Below are 18,315 nucleotides of genomic sequence, written 5' to 3' on the forward strand. Positions count from 1 at the left end.
ACTTGTGATTGCTGCTTGTTCTAGAAGATGTGTTGGCCACATAATCTGACCAGTGGATGTTTAGGATTGTACGGAGGCAGCATTGATGGAAGCGTTCTAGGAGTCGCAGGTGGTGGCAGTAGATGACCCATGATTCAGAACCATATAAAAGAGTAGACAGCACTATGGCTCTGTAAACACTGATCTTTGTACTTTTCTTCAAGTGTTCATTACGCCATACTCTTTTATGGAGTTTTCCAAAAGCACTATATGCCTTTGCTAACCTGTTGTCTATCTTACCATCTGAGGAGATGAGTCTACCTAGGTAATTAAACTGCTGGACTGATTTGAGCTCTGATTGGCCAATGGTGATATGGGGATGATGGAAGACTTCCTGAGGTGCTGGTTGATAGAGAACTTCTGTCTTCTTTAAGCTGACTACCAGCCCAAAGAGCTCAGCAGCGTCTGCAAAGCAGGATGTTAAACGCTGCAGAGCTGCTTCTGTGTGGGCAACAAGGGCAGCGTCATCAGCATAAAGCAGCTCCTGGACAAGATGGTTTAAGTTCTTAGTGTGGGCCTTCAGTTGCCTTAGGTTGAATAGGCTTCCATCAGTACGGTATTGGATTTAGATACCATCCTGATCATTGAGGTCTGCCGTGGCCCTTTCGAGCATCATGCTGAAAAAGACTGTGAATAGGGTTGGTGCGAGAATGCAGCCTTGTTTCACACCATTCTTTATTAGAAAGGGCTCAGAAAGTGCATCACCATATCTGACTTGGCCGTGCTGATCCTCATGGAGTGAGATGATCATTTTAAGGAACTTGGGGGGACAACCTAAACGTTCCAAAATCTGCCATAGACCTTTTCTGCTCACAGTATTGAAAGCCTTAGTGAGGTCGACAAAGGTTACATAGAGACCTTTATTCTGTTCCCTACACTTCTCTTGCAGTTGTCTGAGAACAAACACCATGTCTGTGGTACTCCTGTTGGCTCTGAAACCACATTGGCTTTCAGGTAGAATTCCTTCTGCTATAGTGGGTATTAGTCTGTTCAAGAGTATTCTTGCCAGGATTTTGCTAGCAATGGAGAGCAGAGTAATACCACAGTAATTTGAGCAGTCTGATTTAATACCTTTCTTCTTATACAGGGTGATGATGACTGCATCACAAAGGTCTGATGGTAGTTCACCTAGTTCCCAACAGCGCACCACAAACTTGTGAAATTTAGCATGGAGTGCAAGGCCCCCATGTTTCCAGACTTCGGGTGGAATTCCATCAACCTCAGCTGCCTTGCCAATTTTCACCTGCTGTATGACCTTGAGGGTTTCTCCTAAAGTAGGGGCAGTATCCAATCCGTAGTCCACTGGTTGTTGTGTGATGGACTGAATTGCTGAGTCTTGGACTACACGGTTGGTACTGAAAAGAGTCTGAAAGTGTTCAGACCATGGAGGTTTTATCTGTCAGAAGCGTTTGACCATCATCACTGAGTAGAGGGCTTTGTACCTGGTATTTAGGCCTGTATGCTGTTTTCAGGGCCTCATAGAATCCTTTGTGATCACCCGTATCTGCGCATAACTGAGTTTTTTCAGCTAGATTGATCCACCACTTGTTCTGGATGTCACGGAGTTTCTGTTGGAGCCTGCTGCGTGCAAGACAAAAGGCTGTTTTTCTTGTGTGACAGGATGGCAGTGCAAGGTGTGCTTGGTGAGCGGTTCTCTTCTTCCTCAACAGTTCCTGGATCTCTTGATTGTTTTCATCAAAAGCCCATATACTGAACTACAAAGAATTAGTATTTCCCAGGTTTTGAGACCAAGATAATTTCACAAGTATCCTGGGAACAGTAGTAGGAGTGACCACTCAGTATAATGAACTGTCAGTATGCAAAGTGCAAAGAAAAGAAGCAATCTTCTTCAAGGAGCCTCTTTTTTTCTAAAATCACAGGGTCTCTTTTTTCTAAAATCATCCTCTGTAATGGCTGTTACCAACCTATCTTTTTGTTCTTTAAGTTATTCTGCAGTAACAGCCTCAAATATGGCATATAAAGATTTGATTGGTATGTGGAAAACTGATGTATGACAAGTTAGAATCATGACATCTAGGGCATTTAGTTTCCCTAAAGGATTATTGAATAATATTCCTCAAATAACTCTCTCAATGCATTTAATGATATTTTTTCCATACATTATTCATTTTTCATTACTTTCACATCTTATAGAAGGAAATATTTCCCCAAAAGTTTAAATCAAATATTTGCAATTTAGTTCTTTCCATTATTCATTGAACTCTAGCTTGCACTTTCTTTTTCATAAGCACAGTTCATCAAAAACAAGTGTTTAAGGACAAGATAGTGGGTGGTGATATAACAGACACAGAATGGAACTAAATAAAAATTCCCACATTTTTATGTTTTGCTACCTGAAAGGTAGGATTCAGAAGGGGAATGACATGAGTTTCTCTGGGAACAAATATCAAGTTTGCAGTGGAAGGGAATGATGGAGAACACTCCCAGAGCTACCACTAGAAAGGTGAAAGTAACCTTTTTCCATGAGAGGGAGTTATATGTGTCTCTCTGACAGAGCAGGACATGCTGAACTATGCAGGCTTGCTATGCCTTTTTAAATTATTTGGTATTGATTTTGTACCAACTTGTATTCATTTCTGGTGAGTGGCTGGAAAAGGTCAGGGGTACATTGTGAAGAAGCAGGAGGCATCTGAGCACAACGTGTCGTCAGAATTTAATGAGATGATCCAGTCTGTGCATATGCTTGTAACATGTCACAGCCATGATAATGAAAACTGTATGTTTGTTGTTTCTTTTTCTTCTTTCCTTGATAGATATAGGAGTTAAAAATGGGATAGATAAGCTAATAGGAGGAAAAGGAAGGAAAACTAATAGTTCATACCATGTTTCCCATTCTGTAACAAGGTGTTGTTTTTAAGATATCTTGTCTCTGGTTAGCTGAATGCATGTACTGAATCACTGTCCTGCTAGGAATTTAACTAGTAAACTCCAAGTTTAAAATGCAACTCTAAGCCTAATTTCCTTATTTTCCCAAGGGTGAGCTGTCAGCTCCTACTCATTGGCACTTTTTATGTTACAAGTGTTACATTAGACCTAATGCATCTTCCCTTCCTGAAATGTGTGTAATTGGTGTTGATTAGAAAGTTTAACATGAAAATCTGTGATAAAAATATTAGAGGGAAATTATGTTAAAAACAAACAGAAAATTGCTGAATATTATGGAACATTAAAAATATGACAGGAGGCAAAACCGTGATTGTTGGTCAGTCAGTCCTGTGTAGAAGCCTCCAGAGCAGGACTCACAGGGTCATTGTCCAATCCCCCTGCTCAAGCAGGGTCACCTAGAACAGGTTTGCACAGGGCCTTTGTCAGGCTTTGAGTAGCTCCAAGGACAGAGACTCCACAACCTGTCTAGACAAATCATTCCAGTGTTTGACCATCATCATGGTAAAAAAACCCCAACCTTATTCTAAATAGAATTTCCTGTATTTCAGTTTGTGCTCATTGTCTGTCCTGTAACTGGGCACTGCTGAAAAAAGCCATCATTTTTAATACCTCCCATGAGATATTTATACACACTGTCAAGATCCTCCTGAGCCTTCTCTTCTGCATGCTGAACAGGTCCAGCCCTCATAGCCTCTCTTTGCATGTCATGTGCTTCAGGTCCTTAACCATCTTCATGATTCTTCTTTGAACTGTCTCCATGATGTCCACGCATTTTGCTGGGGAGCCCAGAATTGGACCCAGCTCTCCAAGTGTATTTCACTATTGCAAATGCTTCTTCTAATGCAATCCAGGAGGCTGTGGCCATCCTTGCTGTGAGGATGCACTGCTGGCTCATGGTCAACTGGTTGTCCTCCTGGACCCCCTGGTCTTTTTATGCCAAGATGCCTTCAAGCTGATTGTCCCCAGCTTGTATTCATATACTGGGTTATTTCTCCCCAGGGACAGGACTGTGCATATGTCCTTGTTGAACCTCATTCTTCTTGGCCCATTTTTCCAGCCTCTTAAGGTCCCTCTGAATGGCAGCACAACTCAGAATTAAGAAGCAGTTTCCCGAGCAATCAAGTCTGCAACTCCTACTTAGCTTTCCAATGAGAGCTACAAACCTAAAGACTTTGGTGTTTTTGGTTTCAAATTCCTGCAGTATTTTCCCAAACGGGTTGACAGAAAAAACTTTCCCAGTCATTTGAAGATGCTTCTGTGATGTGGGAGATCCAGGCCCAACAGTTTCCTCTGCTTCACTTATAAGGAATGGCTTTAAGCTCCTGTTGGAACTGTTTGAGTTCATGCAGGTTATTGTCACAGGTCTGCTTTAACCCAAATGAACAAATTCTTCACTCAGTTTTCACTAATTCTTTTACAGCTCTATCAAGATCCTTTTAACTTCTATTATTCTTCTCAGAAGAGCCATGAGCACGTCCATTTACACCCTTTAGGGTGTAGAAGATTCTTGGCCAAGGCGGATGATCATTCCAACATTTGTATTTTGTGTTTATTTAGAAATAAGAGAGAACTAATGAGTTTATATTCACGTGGGAGTAAAGTCTCTCAGAATTCTGCTATACCTGCTCTTTGTTCCTTATTTTAGGCCAAAACTCAGACACCAGAAGCAGGTGCAATCAAAGTAACTTTTTTTTTTTTAAAATGCTATAAAGAGGATCAGATAAGCACTGAAAAAGCCAAAACTCCTCGTGTGTGCAAGATAGGAGGGATTTATTCAATTTAAAAAAAATATTATCTGCTTTTGTCCTCAAAGGGGGCGCATTTTCTCAGGAAAACATAATCTAGCATGCCAACTGGGTTAGACGTACTACTTATTATCATTAATATGCAATATTTTTGTCCTCCTACCTGACATTGAGTCTGGTAGAGAAAAAAAATGCTTAATGAGCAGAGAGAGACCAGTTCTAGTTAAAAAAAATTACCTGTAAAAAAATTAAAAAAAAAGGAGGAATAGATTTTAATTTCCATGACAATAGTTCTTTAAAAAATAGAGCCATGTAAAAATGTGGAAGTGAATGTGAAATACCTAAAATAAATTAGTTGGCCCCATATAGTTTTGTTTGCCAGTTAGTTCTGTGTAGGAAACTAGAAAGTTGACATATACACAGTGATAATTATGTCTTATAAGTTCAAATCCAAATTATGTTTAAATCTGTATTTTCTAGGCTCTACTTTATAATACTTTCCTCTGAGGATCTCAGGGAACAGGGCGCTTAATTAAGAGTGTTTTAGAAGTGGACTTCAGAATGATGTTCCTTTTGTTTACATTAACGCCTTTAGCAATCATTTTACATGGAGATCTGCAAACACTGGTCTATCAAAAAGGATTTTCACCATGTAAAGTTATTCATCATGTAGCTTCAGACTTTCATATCTTTGACGTCATTGTCATTGTTTGCATTCTTAATACTTTAAATAATATAAAAGCAGTTTTAACACTGCAATTGTAAAAATTAATTTAGGGTTGATTTAAATGAGTTTATAAAGGAAATCAAAGATTCCTGTTGCCTCAATTTATTTTTTTTTTTTAACTAGAAGCTAGCAGTACTGCATATTTAGCACCTGATCTGATGTATTATTCCAAGGTGTTACCTTCATAGGACTTGCTGATGACAATAACATAGACATGGACACTCAGGAAAAGTACATGTAAAGAAATAATAGATTTCATGTAACTCTATACTTAGCTTAGACTTTTCAGCCTTTTGAAGAAAAACTTCTTAATTCTTTCCAGTCTTTAAATGGTAGAAGAATGAAGCTTCTGAAATCAATTTGAATATTTCCTGAAATTTTTGTAATATCTGATGGTAAAGAAAATAACAAGAAAGTACTTGTCTGTGGAAAGAAGAATTTTTTTCCTGGAGATACAAACAGTGTATCATCCTCATCTGCAGTTTACTTTGTTTTGCTTCTCACTAACTTGCATATTTCCATGGAAAATTTATGGTTTAAACACATTTGCAGGCAGGAAAAGTTAATCTAGTGTGTTCTGTAATACATACCTTATGGGGTTTCAGTCTGGTTTCCCAGGGGAATGCAGTTTACGTGATCTTTCTGTCTCTGTCCATCCATCTATCGTGTGACGACTACAAGCCCATCTGACAGAAAGGCAAACTATCAATGACAAATAAAGTCTGTGGCCATGCAGATGAGAGAGATCTAAATAATGTCCTGTGCTGAGAGAAGGGTTGCGGAGGGAACCTAACCTGGTTAGGGGCATTAGCTGGCTGATAAATTGACACAGGGGCCACTCTGACCCACGCACAGCCCTTGCCTAGCCATGAAGAAAGAGGTACACAACCAAGACATAGGTGCATCATGAGCATGGAATGATGAGCCTCTCAAGCCCAAAGAAAGAGGGAAAATGGAGATAATCTAGGGGAAGTTAGACAATGATACAAGGGGATATCTGGTGGGTTATCATGGCAGGGCTTAGGGAAGGCACTGGGTTATTGTTGGGAAGAAATGAGGCAATGAAGAAAACAAATCCCTATGATGGTATATGTGTTAGTTTCACTGGTTCCAATGAAATTTGTTTGCTTGGAATAATAATGGAAATTACTCTTGCGTTTGCTGTTTTAATATGACATACTTGAGTATGTCAGTGCAGTAGAGGAAGAATGCAAAAATGCTGAAATTTGAACGAATATTAGATTCAAACCTCTTGAGGGGAAATAAAGCCGTGTTTGAAAATGTATTTAATATGTGCTATTTATTTATTTATTATACTGTAGTTTCTCAGGCACATTTCCTTCCACAATCACTGCTGAAAAAACCTAAAACAAAACCAAAAAAACACTAAGCAATAAAATTACATTTGGTATTATACAGAAAAAGAAATGGAATATCGTTCTGGAACCTTAGTGGCTGAAAAGATTTAATACTCCTATTAACAACTGCAAATAAAGAGTGATTGATTATATGAAACCAAATAACTTGTGTTCTGTTAAAGTATATCTTCCATCGAGTCATAATTTGAAGTTATCTAAAAATTAAGAATCTGCTACCAGCACTGGTAATTTGTTTCTCATTGATTACAAATAATGAATGTTCTTTGGTTTTCATTTGTATTTAACAAGCTTGAGCTTATAGCCATTAGTTCTTTTCACCACAGAATCATAGAATTACAGAATCATTGAGATTGGAAGAGATTTTCAAGACCAGCTGTTAACCTAGCGCGGACAAGTCCACTGTTGGAGAAGATAGAGATGAGTGGGAGAGATTTCAGGTGTGGAGAAAGATCTATGACCCATGAATGGACTTTTTATTACCGGAATGGACATTATATACCTAAAAGGACTTTATCTGGATTGGACAGTTTACCCCTGTTGCCCCCAGTTATCCCCAGTTTATGATTATACTGTTGTAATGTTGTGTGTACCCCTGGTTGTTGTTTTAAAAAATCCTATCCTCCATATTGTCTTCCTTTCCCCTCACAGTTTTCCCACCTAAACCTGTTGTTCCCCCCTGCTTTCCCGCTCGTCTGCCTGTGATTGGTTGTTGTTTGGTGCAGTGCAGAGGTAGCTCCCATTGGTCCTTTCCCCTAGATACCCAGAGTTGCTACCCATCCTTCCCCTGAGATCCAATCCCTGCTCTCCCTGAGTTGTCAATCCCTCTCTCCTCCCCTCTCCTGAGTCCAACCCCTGTCCCAACCCTATATAAGTCCTTGCTCATCTTAATAAACTCGGCATTGCTTCCTTCACCTCAACTGCGTCCCAGACCCTTTTTGCAGTGCCCTGTCCCATTGTCCTCTACCCCCATGAGCCGTGGCAGTCCATCACTAAACCATGTCTGTAGGTGCCATATCTACATACCTTTTGAATACCTTCACGGATGGTGACACCACCCTGGCCAGTCTGTTCCAATGTCTGACCACCCTTTCAATGGAGAAATTTTCCATAATGTCCAATCTAAACCTTCCCTGGCACAACTTGAGGTCATTTCTGCTTGTCATAATGCTTTTACTTGGGAGAAGAGACCAACCCTCACCTGGCTACAACCTCCTTGTAGGTAGTTGTAGTTATAAGGTCCCCCCTGAGGCTCCTTACTCCAGACTGAACACCTCCAGCTCCCTCAGCCCCTCCTCATAAAACTTGTGCTCCAGACCCTTCACCAGACTTCTCTGGACACACTCCAGCACTTCAATGTCTTTCTTGAATTGAGGGGCCCATAACTGGACACAGGACTTGAAGTGCAACCTCATCAGTGCCGAGTATAGTGGGATAATCACTGCCCTGGTCCTATTAGCCACACTATTCCTGATAGAGGCCAGGATACCATTGACCTTCTTGGCCATCTGGGCAAACTGCTGGCTCATGTTCAGCTGCTGTCAAACAGCACCTCCAGGTCATTTTCTACCAGGCATCTTTCCAGCCTGTCTACCCCCAGCCTGTAGAGCTGCATGGAGTTGCTGTGACCCAAGGGCAGGTTGGGCACTTTGCCTTGTTGAACCTCATATAATTGGCCTCAGCCCATTGATCCAACCTATCTAGATCCCTCTGTAGAGAATTCGTATCCGCCAGGAGTTGAACACTTCCACCCAGCTTAATTTTGACTGCAAACCAACTGAGGGTGCCTTCAATCACCTCATCCAGATCATTGATAAAGATACTGAACAGGGTTCATGCCAGTACTGAGCTGCCAGCTGGATGTAATTCTGTTCACCACCACTCTGGGCTCAGCCAGACACAGCTGGTAAACACAGACAGGCACCTACTTATATCAGAGGCAATTATAAAAAATACCTCACTGACTTCAGTATACATAGGTAGATGTACTCTGCTGCAGAAGAACCATTATTGAGAGTAAAAGTGCAGGTGAGATCTAAGAAGGTGAAATTCCATCGTTGCTGATATTTGAAAAAGCTGGAAAATCTTCAGGCTTGAAATAAGGCTGTATTTTGAAGTACTTTTCTTTTTTAAGCACCTGGTAGCACTTGTGGGGTAGGAAGTCTGTCATCCTTTTCAATATGAAATTATAAACACTTGATAAGACCTAGGAGTTCTCATAGTGTACACAGTGTCAAGCTGGCAGGCCTGGTTAGTAGTTGTTTTTTGGTTTGTTTTTTTTTCCTTTTTGAGTCACTCCGAAAGCAGTTGTATTTCTATAAAAGAAGAATGGGGATATTTAATTTGTTTCATTATGACAGGCAAACTAATCCTTAAAATTTCTAATTATGGTTTAAAAATATATTTAATAAATAACCATTGTGCTGTAGCTTAAACTGACCAAAGGGATATTCCAGACCATATGGCATTAGCTCAGATATAAAAACTGAGGCGAGGACCAGGAAGGTGGGCATTCAATATCTCCAATGGCCACCTGCTAAGGAACTATTACACGTGCTGAAGCCCTGCTTCTCAGAAGTGGCCAGTCATTGCTGCTAATGGGAAGTAGAGAATAAACCTTGCTATTTTTCACTTTGCTTTTGCACACACAAGCTTTTCCTTTGCTTTTGCTTTAATAAAGTGCCTTATCCATACCCATGAGTTGTTTTTCATCTTACTCTCTCCCCTGTCTGGCTGAGGAGTGATAGAGTGGCTGGGTGGGCACCTGGCATCCAGGCAAGGTAAACCCACCACATCTTCTTTCCCAACACTTTGAGAAAGCCAGTTTCATTTCTGAGAATGAGGAACAAGGTACTAGAAATTAAATTTGATTGTCAAAGTCCTCCATAAGCAGCTTCTGGCTAAAAATTCAGCAAGTACAAACAGTATTCTTCCAAATATACAAATTGCTCACGTTTGGTGTGCAAGACAGGCACAATATTGAGACCACTGCTGTGAGTAACTGCACATGTAAATTCTTGATATGTATCTGTAAAGAAGACAATGTACACTGAAGTACTATTTTGATTATTTCCTTCCTTGCCTAGAAAGGAAAGGAAGATTGCGCATGTCAGAAGAGTGTCATTTGCACACAGCTCCAAATTGAAAAGTGCTTTATAGTTTCATGTGTAGCCACATAAAGAACTCCAAACAAGCCAAAATCACCAGCAAGAGAGAAGGCTTTTCCCTTTGAAAAAAACAAACAATATTAAAAAAGTAATTAACTGTAAAGAAACTCTTAAGTGTATTTTTTGTTATGGCATGATGGCTGAATGATAAAAGGGGATTAATTTACATCATAACATCTCATAATTACATATCAAACATTGTAGTGTGAGATAAACAACAGCTTGGTAAAATGGAAGTTTTGCTTTTAATTTGCATTTTTTTGTTGTTGGATTTTTTCTTTGGTTTTTTTGTTTGTTTGTTAGGGGTTTTTGTTTTTTTGTTTAAACCTGCTTTGTAGCAGCCCTTAAATCTATATTTTCTACTTTAATTAACAAAAGACATAATGTACCACTTTCTAAATGATAGCATGGAAATCAGTTTTGTAAACTGCAGTTATAAGTAGTTTTGTTAAGTTCATCTCAACTCATGAATAAAAATAGCACATGCTGCATAGTAAGCTCTGCATACTGGTAAAAGAATAGAAATAGGGAAAGGAAAATTTACTGTCATTTAGTCTTGTGACAGCAAAATGGATTAAAACCTTGTTCAAAGGAGGTCAACTCAGCATCCAATGGCTCTCAGAATCAGTCCCTTATGCTTCTGCCAATCTGATAGATATTTCAGGCAAGGGGATTAAAACACTGAAGAGGAGCTGAATAAAAATATTCTCTCTTGGTCTCAACTGTGCAGTAAACACAATCCCAGGAGTACTCATGAGTTTAAAAATTAGTGCACTAAGCAGATCCCACAAATAATAAGAAAATGGAAATTATTTGGTTAACATGTGCAGGACTAACTTTTGCTTCAATGATGGACTAATGCTTCCATACCCACTCACCTCCTACACTGTCTCAGATTCTTATCTCTCCCTGATTTGCATTTGGAACTATGTATCCAAACCACCAAAAAAATTCTCATTCTACATGTCTTAAAGTGCTGACCAATTAGCACCAAGATACAAATTGATCTCTTCCTTGGTCTTTCCTTTGTGGACTTTCTAAACACAGTCGAACAGCTAGAGGACAAATGGCAAAACTGGAAGTGTATCCCAATGTGAGAGTCATCGCTCAGGTAACAGGTTTCTACCTGGAATGAACTCCCAGTAGTCACAAGCATCCTGTCTTTTCTGTTCTGAGGGGCTCAGTATAGTGCTGCTCACAGGTCCAAGGTTTTGTCTTTCCAACAACCAGAGGTTACAGCCATTTAAGAACCACAACAGAGAAAACAAAAAAGCCATCACAAAAAGCCGAGAGCCAGCAGTTTGTATGAGCAATGGCTTAAGTCACTGAGATGCTCTTTGTATGCATTTCTAATGCAGTCATTACCATAAGAACAACAAAACAATTCCTTTTCTTCCTTTCTTTTTACTGTTACGGTAATAATTTATTTAAAATAGGAGTTACATCAGTCAATTTCATATATTACCCGTTCACAAATGTTACCTATAATGGGCAAGCAAGATCTGTAATTCAGAGAAGGTTATCTCCAGGGGGTCACAGCATCAACCACAACATTAGGTTGCATATTAGGAAGATATTTTTTACAGAGAGAGTAATCGGACATTGGAATGGGCTGCCCAGGGAGATGGTGGATTCACTGTGCCTAGAGGTTTCTAAGATGAGACTGGATGTGGCACTTAGTGCCATGGTCTAGTAACCATGGTGGTGTTGGATCAAGGGTTGGACTTGACGATCTCAGAGGTCCCTTACAACCCAGTTAATTCTATGATTCTATGATTACTGCATACAGAGAAACACAACCCAGCTATTTTTTGCAATAAGAAGCTGTACGGTGGCAGGTCAGCTCAACATATATTAACTGAAACACCTGAGCATATATTTTTTAGGGCGTCCACAAGGATGAACTTTTTGAACCAATACTGCATGCCCAGGTCACCTCTTTCTGACTTTGTGTAGGAAAACTATTTTCCTACCAAGATCAGATACATGTCTAGTGAGAAAGGAAGAATACGCTTTGTTTTTAAGACATAGCTGTGCTCTGGGGAGAATTCTGGTGCTTTCTTGCACACCATTCCCACAGTTACCTGAGGGAATCGGGCCTAGCTTAAAATATCATAAAAGCAGTCCACAAGTGACTGCTAAAAAACACTGAGAGAAACAGAATGGGAAGACATTTCAAATGAGTTGCTTTACGAGTCTCTCCTCTGCTTAGTCTGCTCCATATTTTCATTTATGAACGGCTGTAAAATGGTTAATGAGAAGTTATAGAGGTCACAGAAGTTGTGGAAGACCAAAACAAATTTTAAAATGAACTGGTGATGTGGTTGTCCAGAACCAACAAGATTAATTTAGCCTGTCTTTGCCTCAAATGGTATGCGAAGGGTTTATTCCCAGGAAACTATTACAGAACAAATCAATGGGGATAACAATCAGCTAGACAGCTGTGTGTTGGTGAAAGAGCCCAGCTTACAGGGGTCACAAAATTGGTATGTATGCAGCTATCTAGCTCTGCAGAAGAAAGGCAACATTCATTTTGGAAAGCATTACAGAAATGGGGTGTACAATAAGACAAAGACACTTCTTCTGTCATGCAGAGTGCCAGTGAAGGGTTTCCTGGAGCACTGCATCCCAACCTGTATTCTTGAACATAAACCAGTGAAAAGGCAAGGAAATGTGAGCAGTAAGAGCAGCAAGAGGTCTGTAAAAGAAAATCTACAGAGAAAAAAAAAAAAAGACCAATGTTGTTCTACTTGGAAAGTGAGGACAGAGGAAGAAATGGAAATCTTCCACCATCATAAAGATTTTTACAAGTTCTTCCTGCTAACTGTATATTCAGAGCAGACACTAGAGAAGAGTTCTTAGTAGGGTAGAGAGAGGGTAGCATGGTGACCACATGAGATTATGAACTTTTCATCAGTGCAGGACACTCAGGTTATGTTAGCATTTGCAATTAGCAGTACTAGAACATAGATCTAGGCACTCAGTCATCCTCCCTGCAAAACCGTCAGTTGTTCTGGGTCCATAAGCACTCGCTGTACACTTTCTGGGTGTGGACTGGCAGTTCACATGGACCAGGGACCATTCCCAACAGACAGGCTTAATGAGAGCATTCTTCATAGCAAGGTTGGAGAACTTCAAAGTGTATTTCCCAGTTCCATTTGGTCTCAGGACCAGACAACTCTGTCAGGTACAAAATTGTGTTTTGGTACTGCAGTCAACCAGTAGAAGTCTGTAGGAAGGTAAACCCACTTCCACAGCAGGAGGAGTTAGGAAATATTCTAATGCCTTATCTAGGCCTATGTGCTTGCCATCCTGTGTTACATTTACTAGTGACTTTTGTTGGAAAATACAAAAAACTTTGGGCTATAGTACAATCCCAATTAAATCCATTCTCCAGGATTGTTATAAAGAGGTAATGAGGCTGACCTTCATACAAAAGAAAAATCAGTCTAATGTAAATCAAATCCAACATCTCAGCCAGAGATAAACAACTTTTATCAACTAGAAGATGCTGAACTAGATTTATTGTTATATGGCATCACAGGAAGAAGCATTAGCAAATGGTGCAAGGATATTACCCTTCCATCATTTTGGAATTCAGAGGAGGATGGGAGTTCCACACTGAATCATGGCTCTCAAACAGCCTCTCAGCACCAGCTGTAGGCCTAACTTTATCAAGCTTTACAAACAAAGACAGTGTCTATAGCACAGTCACTTCTCCAACTGCGCTATGATGGATAGCAGCTTAGCTGCAGTAGCAAGGAGCTGAGCATGGGCTACGTATCCCCCCAAAAGGGGTGACTTGCTCAGTCTGCACAAGCATGTTGTTGCCCTAGTTGGATTCCTGCTGTTGTGTGAGGCAGTTAACCTAATCCTAGCTCAGGTAGGTCTTTGCTGCAACTCCAGTGTAGATACAGCAAAAGAAGTATCTCCAGTGGCTGGCTAAACCACTGAGACAATCCCTGTGTTTCCTACAGGGCCTTGTTCATGAAGGTTCAGCAGCAAGAAGCACCTTTTATACATACACTGTGAAGTATTTTAGCATGAAATCAAGGTTTTATTGTCCTTTTATTTACTTATTCACTGTCACCACTCTTCCCTCACACACAAAAGTCCTGCTTCATTTCACACAGCACATCTTGGCATCCTATTTTTTTTGGGAGGCAGTGGAAAGATTGAGAGTATGTAGCCACTTGGGTGTCTGGAAAGTGTCACCGAGTGACACAGAAAGTGGAAGCTAGGGTTATGAATTTGTCCATTAATAATGTGGAAAAAAATGTTCAATTTGCTTTGAGAGAAGAAACAGAAAGCTGAGTGGCATGGGCCAGCTCATCAAAATGGGAAAATGTTGAGGAACATGAGTATTTTCCTGTTGCGAATTTCATACACCTGCTCCTTTCCCTATTCATAGACAGGTTCAGTTTAGGCATGTTCAATTAAGATGTCTAGTTTGATTGATAAAAAAAAAGTACAGATGAAAACACTGGACTTAGTGAAGGTAAAAAACAGATCATGAAGAGCTCCAAATTCTTGAAATCTATCAGTAGCAGGAGAGTAATAAAGGTAGTTCAGTAAGATGTGTTTTCTGAACCCAGGATACAGTTTAAAAATAAAGATAAGAGAATCTGAGATACTTGAAGCAAAGTAGCTTTGAAATAAATCTAGGTATTCAAACCTGCTTCTGAGATGGAAGGTGACTTTGAGGAATGTTTGAAGGACCTCATCCCCTGTCAAGCCTCAATCTATTCCCTTGCAATCCCACACCATTTGGTCGAAGTCACCTGAGAGAAAAAAAAACTAGTGAGTGCATATTTTTTTTTCCTATTCCTTCTGGGCAGTCTGCTGCATAGCTTGAAATCTGTATTTTTGTAGCAAATAATGAAATAAATTGATCCCCTTGAGCCCCAGCATATAGGTAGAACATTCAATGCACTGCAGGACTGTCAGTCACCTCTGAGTCATCAAACCTAGACCCCTGCTATCTCCAGTAATCACGCCACATAAACCAATTCATAAATCTATCTTGTCCCATACTAAAAATGTTGTGGATGATTGCCCAATTTCTAAGCCTTTTAAAGCTCTATTCTTAAGGAAACTTTCTTCAAATCTGTAATTAAAATTTATTTACAGACAGCTGTACCTTCTGGTTTTGTGGCATGGAACCCTTTATCTTATCTCTTCACCCTCTACATCACTAACCCACAATCCAATCAGCACAAAAACAGCCTTTCCAGCCCTATATAAACTTCGCTTTGCCAGAGGGAGCAAGCCAAGTTCCTTCCGGTCTGCCTTAGAATGACAGAAACTCTCTGCCCCTCTGAATGACCTTCCTCTGCATCTACGGCAGCTGGAATCCATGGTTTTTTGGAGTGGGTTTTTTTGTTGTTGTTTATTCATTTTTTTAAACTGCCTGACCAAAGTTGCAATCAGTTTTCCAGAAAGACTTTAACAGTAGCTTATACAATGGATTAATACTTGCTTATCTGCAGTAGGAATATTTAATCTTGTAGGTTTCAGCTGTGTTTTTCCTTTCTTCATTAGAGCACCTCATTAAGTATGGCCGAACATAACATACATGTTTCTACTTCTCTCCTTTCTTGATGATAAATCTCAGGTTTATAATGATAGTTATTGCTGTAAGTCCCTATTAAATTTTCTCTCACTTCCATAATTCCAATTTAAAGGTTCAGCCAGGTTCTTTTATTTGATATTCAAATCCTTGTTTGCAGTGCTGGCACTGCAGAGTTTTTATTAGCAGCAGTTTTCATTGCCACATGATTTTCTTTTCCTGCTGACTTAATTGGTAAAAACACTAAATACTCAAACTTCATCACATATAATATATTTTTAAATCCAGTATACAATATTGCAATTTTTTGTGTAAAAAATACATTCTAGAAACTCACAGTACAATCCATCATTTCTCAAACTGGCTTATTCTACTTTCACTTGCCCCCATGTCTGATTATTTTAATAAATATCTTTCTATTACATGCAGGGTTTGTGAGTGACAACAGCATGTAAACCTCTGTTTTGAAAAAAAAAAAGAAATTTTAATAACTTCATAAGCCTTTCTACCCTGGATTGATTTGGTAATATTTTTAGCCTACTGTATTGAACTGTTCAGTAGCACCAGAATTACTGTTTCATTGAGGTTTTATTTATAAATGTATGACCAAGCCTTTATCATAAGGCTGCTACTTTAATAAAAAAATGAGTCAAAATTTGCTTGTTATCTGAGCTTTGCCTTGATGCCCGAGGTTTTGTACCTAGATTGATATTGAAATCCCTAAATAAGTGTTGCCTGAAGTGCTGCATAACACCGTTCACTATTGATTTGACTATAGGTCCAAGTTATTAGTTTTGCTGTCCTTTTACAGGACAAGAAGATTTCATTTTGGAGAGAGCAGAAACTGGTGTTTCTGTGCTCAGTGTCTCCCTCAAAACATTGTATCACTGTTTTCTTTTCATTGTCTTTGGACATAGGTTAGGCAAGAGAGCCAGAGTGTTTTGACGCCCAGTACTATGAGACAGGCAGCCAGATACGGGTTGTTCTGAGGCTGGGTGATTTCATGCACACTGAGGAGAAGGTGGGTAGGGACAGTGCACTGTCCTCAAAATTAGTCCCCTATTGACAGACTCCAAACGGGAGCAGATTGAGAAGCACCAAAATGCTTGTTCATGCCTCTGCTTTCTCTAAGGTCATAAACATTCGCCTGTTTATATTGAATTAGTTTAAGTTTAGTATTTAACAGTGGAGATGTTCAGAGTTCCATATTTTGAACTCTTCCTTGCTCCTTCCCCAGAAAAACCTGAGATAAACTTTTTCAAACAGGACTGAAAACATGGAGATCTCATCACGTAAGATTAACTTCCAGACAAACCAGAAGCCTGGGGCTTCCTAACTAACGAGAAGCCCCTGTGAGTTTCTTGTGCTAATTTGTTCCTTCAGTTTTGAGCAGCATTTTAATATTGAGCTCAGCCAGGGCCAGGTGGGTGGTAGGAACAGCAACATGCTCTTTCCCCTCTTTGCTTCAAGGAGCCCTGAATCTGCTGACTAAAAATTTTATTTTGAAGTACTCTGGGTTATGCTCTAAAGTAGAAGCAGCAAAGTTTAAGGGCATGTAGAAAGTAAAAGTGGTAGCAGAAATTAACAGGCTGAATTTGGAAGTTTATATCAACTATGGTGTGCATCGTCTGAAGAGGTGTCCAGAACCAGGTGAAGTCAAAAGGGAAAACAGTGTAAATGACCAGAAAGGGAAAAGAGACGCTGGAAGAGATATACAGTGAAAACCTGGAAGATTCGTTCTTTTTATTATGAATAGACAAGTGACTATGGAATGAGGAGCCCTCACAGGTATAATCCAAGTCCACCTTAACCTTCTTTGTCCTTGCTAGATTAAGCAAGCAATCACAAGAAATTGGACAGCAAGCCAGTAGGAATTCCCCTTCAATGCACTAGAATAAAATCAAACTGTTTTGGAGCTGAATGCCACAAACAGTGCCCCTGATGCACTGTGGTGGCACTGCAAATGGTGCGCATATTGTGACAGCCAACACAAGGAGTAAGGACTGCTCCCCTGGGCACTCGTTAACTCAGCAGAGCCCTGAGAACTGGAAAAGCCTCAAGACCTCTGGGACCAGTGTGTTGCAGCTGTATGAAGGACAGAAGGAAAAGAAAGGCAATAAAACCTTACATGTTATTTCGCATTATGACTGTCCTGCACAGGCTGCACTGAGCACACCACATCTAACTGTCATCATTAAAAAAGAACAAGAATAAGAAGAGGAAAGGGAAAGTTCTGTTTACTAGTAAAAAGAAAAAAAGTCCCAAAAATTATAAGCTGACAAGAAGGCTCTCTGCAGTGTGGTTTGTGGTACATTTTTCAATACCTAACATGTCCAAATCTATTATCAGCCATGGGCAGCGTTCTCAAGTTGTGCTGCTCAGAGCCTAATTTTCAGCAGCAAATCTCACCTCTGCTAGCTACTTTCTGTGGTGTTTGGGTTGGGAGGAATAAAAAGCTCTGCAGAGAAACATTATTTTAGCTTTCTACTATTCTCACAGGAATACACTTTTTCAATTACAAAATAAGTAGCTGTATGAATATTTTCACTAAAACTAACTTTAGAAAAGAGGGAAATGTATACACAGAGAGAGAGAGACAAGTATGTGTACGTATTTATTTGTGTTGGGTTTGGGTTTTTAATCTTGCATATTAGGATATATTATGGTCAGCTAATAGACTAAAATTCAGGACATTGAACATAAATAATTCTGTCTGTGTGTCAAAGGTATGAGCCTGTAAACTTAATTACAGAAACAGTGTGGGACTATGCAAGCAACAAAAAAC

This window comes from Corapipo altera, unplaced genomic scaffold (genome assembly GCF_003945725.1).
Source record: "Corapipo altera isolate COAL_440 unplaced genomic scaffold, ASM394572v1 2, whole genome shotgun sequence".
Lineage (NCBI taxonomy): Eukaryota > Metazoa > Chordata > Aves > Passeriformes > Pipridae > Corapipo > Corapipo altera.